We start from the raw sequence: 6,858 nt of genomic DNA on the forward strand, positions 1-6,858 counted from the left end.
GACAAGATGGTGAACTTCCCGCGCCGGGAAAGACTAAATCTACTGAGCATGCGCCTGGTGACGTCTCTCATTATTCTCCTCCCCGCCTGCTCTGCCGCCCTTCCTCTTCCCTGCCAGCCTATATAAGGCATTGCACTGCCGCCATTAAATGAGACTTGATCAGGATACTGTCTTGTCTCCATTTCTTGTGTCTCTTGTCTCTCTAAATTCCCACCCCCTCCTCCAAGGTCTGTGTTAAGGATCCCGCTGGACGGGACACATGGCGCCCAAACGCGGGGCTTGGATAGGAGGGAACTACGTGAGGAAGAGGGCGCATAGAAAGGCCGGCGACTAAAGTGAAAGAAAAATCCCTCCGACCGTCGCAGGAGCCTGCTGCGTTCGAGTTGAGGGTAAGTTACGCGCCCGAAATGGGACAAGAATTAAGCCAGCATCAAATCTACATAGGACAATTAAAAGAGGCTTTAAAGACACGGGGAGTAAAGGTTAAAAGTGGTGACTTATTTAGAGTTTTTATTTTGTGAAAGATACCTGCCCTTGATTCCCACAGGAAGGAACCATTGATATAAAAGAATGGCGGAGGGTGGGAGACGCCTTTCAAGATTATTATAATACGTTTGGGCCGGAAAAAATTCCTGTAACCGCCTTTTCTTATTGGAATTTAATCAAGGATCTAATAGATAAAAAGGAGGCCGATCCACAAGTAATGGCTGCGGTCACCCAGACTGAGGAGATTTTAAAGGTCAGTTCTCAGACCGACCTTGGGAGCCCCCCGCCAGACAAAGAAGTAGATCTTATTTCTCTTGAAAGTGATGACGAGGGGGCCAAGGCTCCTTCTGTAAAAGACAAAGTGATGCTAGGTGAGAAAAGGCCCAAAAAATACCCAATTCTGCAAACATCACAAAAAGATAAAAGTAACGACAATCCTGACCTTTCAGATGTAAATTGTGATGACTTAGAGGAAGAAGCAGCTAGATATCATAATCCTAACTGGCCTCCCTTTTTCTTGCGTCCGCCTCCCTATAACAGGACACATGGTGCTTCTGCACCCAATGTAATGGCGGTAGTCAATCCAAAAGAGGAACTCAAAGAAAAAATTGCTCAGCTTGAAGAGCAAATTAAGCTAGAAGAGTTACATCAGTCACTAATCATTAGGCTGCAAAAATTAAAAACAGGAAATGAGAGTGTAACTAATTCAGAGAATATGGGAGGCTTCCCTCGCCCACCTCAGCGGCCCGGACAACATGTCCCAAAAGGAAGATTTTCTACTAGCCGAGATAGGGAAGAATCCTCCCCTAAAGACATCTTCCCGGTAACTGAAACTGTAGATGGACAGGGTCAGGCCTGGAGGCATCATAATGGATTTGATTTTACTGTCATAAAAGAATTAAAAACTGCTGTTTCTCAATATGGAGCTACTGCTCCATACACTCTTGCTATAGTAGAGTCTGTGGCCGATAACTGGCTTACTCCAACAGATTGGAACACACTAGTCAGAGCAGTCCTCTCAGGGGGAGATCATTTGATTTGGAAATCGGAGTTTTTTGAAAATTGCAGAGATACAGCCAAAAGAAACCAACAGGCAGGAAACGGTTGGGACTTTGATATGTTAACTGGCTCAGGTAATTATACCGACACTGATGCTCAGATGCAATATGACCCTGGACTATTTTCACAAATCCAGGCGGCCGCTACAAAAGCCTGGAGGAAACTCCCTATTAAAGGAGACCCAGGAGCTTCGCTCACTGGAGTCAAGCAGGGACCTGATGAGCCGTTCGCAGATTTTGTACATAGGCTCATAACAACCGCAGGAAGGATTTTTGGTAATGCCGAGGGGGGTGTAGATTATTTTAAACAATTGGCTTATGAAAATGCCAATCCAGCTTGTCAAGCGGCAATCTGACCTTATAGAAAGAAAACAGACTTAACTGGATATATCCGTCTCTGTTCAGACATTGGGCCCTCCTATCAACAGGGTTTAGCAATGGCTGCAGCTTTCAGTGGACAAACCGTAAAAGACTTCCTTAATAATACGAACAAAGAAAAAGGAGGGTGTTTTAAATGTGGCAAAAGGGGACATTTTGCAAAAGATTGTGGTGGGGATTCAAATAAAAACTCCGAAGCAAAGGTTCCAGGCCTTTGCCCAAGGTGTAAAAGAGGAAAACATTGGGCTAATGAATGTAAATCTAAAACTGACAGTCAGGGAAATCCTTTACCATCCCAACAGGTCTCTACTTGAGACCGTAGCACAAATCAAACATGTGTCAGACACAGCCAAGTTATTTTTACAATGCCAACAATTAATACATGACGGATCAACTCCCTTCTTTTTTGGACATATTAGAGCTCACTCTGGATTGCCAGGGCCCCTATCCCAGGGCAACCAAATGGCTGACATGGAAACCAAAACAGTAGCCATAGCTACAAACACAAACCTAACCCAAGCACAAGCCACTCATGCCTTACATCATCTTAATGCTCAAACTCTAAGACTAATGTTTAAAATAACTAGAGAACAAGCAAGACAAATAGTCAAACAATGTCAGACCTGTGTAACACACCTACCAGTCCCTCACTTAGGAATTAACCCAAGAGGACTAGTTCCCAACATGATCTGGCAAATGGATATCACCCATTATTCAGAATTCGGTAACTTAAAATACGTCCATGTATGTATAGATACATTTAGTGGATTTATACTAGCCACCTTACAAACAGGAGAAGCTACCAAACATGTCATAGCTCATTTACTACACTGTTTTTCCATAGTTGGGAAGCCTAAACAACTAAAAACAGACAATGGTCCTGGCTATACATCCAAAGCCTTCCAAGACTTGTGTCTTAAATTACAAATAAAACACATTACGGGAATTCCATATAACCCTCAAGGGCAAGGAATAGTTGAAAGAGCTCACCTATCCTTAAAAACCACCATTGACAAAATAAAAAAGGGAGAATGGTACCCTACTAAGGGCACCCCTAGAAATATCCTTAATCACACACTCTTTATTTTGAATTTTTTAAATTTAGATGATCTGAACAAATCAGCAGCTGATCGATTTTGGCATTCTGATTCCAAAAAACAATTTGCCATGGTTAAGTGGAAAGACCCATTAGACAACACATGGCATGGTCCAGACCCAGTGTTAATCTGGGGAAGAGGCTCAGTTTGTGTTTTTTCCCAAACTCATGATGCAGCCAGATGGCTACCAGAGCGACTGGTAAGACAGGTACCTAACAATAACCAATCCAGGGAGTAACTCTCTCCCTGAGAGTACCTTTTCCTTCTATTACAGAGATGAACTCCAACTACAGGCCCCTCTGGACCTTAGTGATGACTTGCCAAGTATTCCAGGTTCATGCCAGCTTCGGTGATCCACGTGAGGCCCTTACGCATATATAACAACGGCACGGTAAGCCCTGTGATTGCTATGGGGGATATGTGACCTCCCCTCCAAATAAGTACCTCTCAACTGTGTCCTGCTCTGCTCACACAGCATACCTGCCTAGTGACTCCCTCAAATGGAGGTGTGTGTCAACCCCTAGGATATCTAACAGGGGGTGTTACAACTTGCCCTTGCGACATATTTAAGGCTACTATGCACAGCTCCTGCTACACCACTTATCAAGAATGCACCTCTGACAATAAGACATACTATACTGCTATCTTAACAAGAACTGGAAACCCCACTATAGGGGCCAGTAATGTCCCTACAGTTTTAGGAAATACCAATAACCTTGTATCAGCTGGCTGTACTGGAATTGTAGGACAGCCTGTCTGCTGGAATATTCACCCCCCTCTTCATATCTCTGACGGAGGAGGACCACAAGACAAGGTCTGAGAAATTAGGGTATACAAAAAACTTGAAGAGTTGCAAAAATCTCTATATCCAGAAATTCGCTACCACCCTTTGGCTCTGCCTAAAATCCGAGGGAAAGAAAAAATTGATGCCCAGACTTTTGACCTCCTCACTGCTACTCATAATCTGCTCAATAATTCCAACTCTAGTCTAGCCAATGACTGCTGGCTATGTTTACCGTTAGGAGATCCCGTTCCTCTTGCCATACCCAGCAATGACTTAAACTGTACATCCAATACTTCCTGCACCATAATTCCTCCCCTTCAAGTGCAGCCCTTAGAATTTTCTAACTCCCCTTGCTTCTACTCCCCTTTCCTCAATAACACCTGCGACATTGATGTAGGAATCGTTGAATTCAATAATTGTTCTATCACAACAAATATTTCCCAATCGCTGTGTGCCCCAAACAGTTCAGTTTTTATATGTGGCAATAATAGAGCGTATACCTATTTGCCCGTAAACTGGACAGGACATTGTGTCTTAGCCACTCTTCTGCCAGATATAGACATTATCCCTGGAGATGAACCTGTACCTATTCCAGCTATAGATCACTTTTTGGGAAGAGCCAAAAGGGCAATACAATTTATCCCCTTACTTGTAGGATTAGGCATAACTACTGCCGTAACAACTGGGGTTTCAAGTCTAGGGGTCTCTGTTACTCAATACACCAAATTGTCTCGCCAATTGATCTCAGATATGCAGGCCATCTCAAGTACTATACAGGATCTACCAGATCAAGTAGATTCCCTGGCAGAAGTAGTGCTCCAAAATAGAAGAGGCCTAGATTTATTAACTGCCGAACACGGAGGTATCTGCTTAGCTCTGCAGGAAAAGTGCTGTTTCTACGCCAACAAGTCCGGGGTCTTCAGAGATAAAATCAAGCGTCTACAAGAAGACCTAGAAAAACAATGAAAAGAAATGACTGATAACCCGTTTTGGACTGGGTTCCATGGACTCCTCCCCTATATTATACCGTTCTTGGGCCCCCTGCTTTGCCTATTGCTCTTCCTCTCTTTGGGACCTATAATCTTCAATAAGCTCATGACATTCATTAAGCAACAAATCAAGACCATCCAAGCCAAACCCATACAGGTCCATTATCATCGCCTTGAACAAGAAGGTCACGGTGGTCCATACTTACGCATGCTGTAAACCACCTTCCCTGTGTGCTGAACTGGACAGCCAATGACGGGTAAGAGAGTGTCATCTCTCACTAACCTAAGACAGGAGGGCCGTCATAGCTACTGCCTAATCCCATGACGGGTACCAGTGAAGAGATGTGTCACTCCAACCTAAAACAGGCGCAGTTCCCGAGGGACTATCTTCTAGTCACTAATAATATAAAAAAGGAGGACCTGTCCAGAGCCGTGAGGCCCGGAAATTGCTGCGGCCTCTGTTGCTTAAGCTCCGCATTGTGGAGACAAGATGGCGCACTTCCTGGTTCTTCATCATCAACCTTTCCCGCGCGCGCGAACTTTTCCCGCGCGCGCGTAGATAACTTCCCACGCCGGGAAAGACTAAATCTACCGAGCATGCGCCTGGTGACGTCTCTCATTATTCTCCTCCCCGCCTGCTCTGCCGCCCTTCCTCTTCCCTGCCAGCCTATATAAGGCATTGCACCGCCGCCATTAAATGAGACTTGATCAGGATACTGTCTTGTCTCCATTTCTTGTGTCTCTTGTCTCTCTAAATTCCCACCCCCTCCTCCAAGGTCCGTGTTAACGATCCTGCTGGACGGGACAGGAAATATCAGCTTTATGACTGATAAAGTCGATATTAGCCAACCTGGCCAACATAGTGAAACCCCATCTCTATTAAAAATACAAAAATTCATCCCCACCCCCCTCCAAAAAAAGTTGATATTGGGAGAATATGGGCTAGGTGCACAGAACAATGGGCTTTCCAACTGTGCTTCTCACAATGAGACAGATTACCTACCCAGGAATCAGCATCACTCCTGAAGGAAGGTGTTGGGTAGCAAAACAGGATGTGCTTAGTGCTCATGAAGAATAGAATGTGCTCCACTCAGACAGTGGATCTAGAGTAGGTTAGAGCCAGGGCTGAACCAGGCCCAATTCCTCACTTAAACCCCCTATTCAGATAAGTCATTTTTTCTGCTAGCGGTCTTTTGCGCAAAACTATTTTCATAAAAATCAAACAAAAATCTAGTACTTCTCATTCTCCAAGAGATGTCAGCCAGACGTGGTGTCCCACACCTGTAATTCCAGCACTTTGGGAGGTGGCGGCGGGTAGATTGCTTGAGGTTAGGAGTTCAAGACCAGCCTGGCCGACATGGTGAGACCCCGTCTCTACTAAAAATACAAAAATTAGCTGGGCATGGTGGCGGGCGCCTGTAATCCCAGATACTCGGGAGGCTGAGGCAGGAGAATCGCTTGAACCCGGGAGGTGGAAGTTGTAGTGAGTTGAGATCATGCCATTGAACTCCGGCCTAGGCGACAGAGCAAGAGTCTGTCTCAAAAACAAACAAAAATACATTAAAAATATATTAATACATTAATACATTTAGAGACATAAATATACACACACATCACTTGCTTCCTGTTAGAATTACACATATGTATACATTTGCCTCTTCATTGTCTTATTCAACAAACATTTACAGAATGTTTCATTTGTACTTTGCATTTTTCTGGGTGCTTGAGATACATCTATGAACAAAATAGACAGAGTTTCTTTTACTCATGGAGTTTCCATTCCAGGAAGTTTAAACATAAAGACTAAAGATAGTAAACAAATGGTATGGTATTTCAATATGTAATAAGTTCCACTAAAAGCAAAAGATAGGCCAGGTTAAAATTGATTAGTAATGTCAAGGTCGAGGAGTGTTAGCTGCAATTTTAATAGGGTAGTCAGGGTAAGCATCACTGAGAACACTTTTGAACAGACTTTTCACATATTACAAAATTGGTCTATTAATGCTGAAATAAATCTTCATTTGGCCACTCTTTACCACTATCACTGTAGTGAAACAGGTATTCTT

The 6,858-nt window shown here is 43.8% G+C and overlaps 1 long non-coding RNA gene across 2 annotated transcripts; it reads right to left on the reverse strand.

The window, feature by feature from the left end:
* Positions 1-495: 495 nt before the first annotated feature.
* Positions 496-6,133, reverse strand: LOC115900010. Of its 2 annotated transcripts, none has more exons than XR_004059683.1 (3): positions 5,796-6,133; positions 4,588-4,754; positions 496-833 (listed from the first exon to the last, which is right to left on the reverse strand). It is a non-coding gene; the product is annotated as an uncharacterized LOC115900010 (long non-coding RNA). The 2 variants fall into 2 exon arrangements; XR_004059684.1 differs by having other exon boundaries at positions 6,074-6,121.
* Between the last annotated feature and the right edge of the window lie 725 nt (positions 6,134-6,858).

This window comes from Rhinopithecus roxellana, chromosome 10 (assembly GCF_007565055.1).
Source record: "Rhinopithecus roxellana isolate Shanxi Qingling chromosome 10, ASM756505v1, whole genome shotgun sequence".
NCBI classification, from domain to species: Eukaryota; Metazoa; Chordata; class Mammalia; order Primates; family Cercopithecidae; genus Rhinopithecus; species Rhinopithecus roxellana.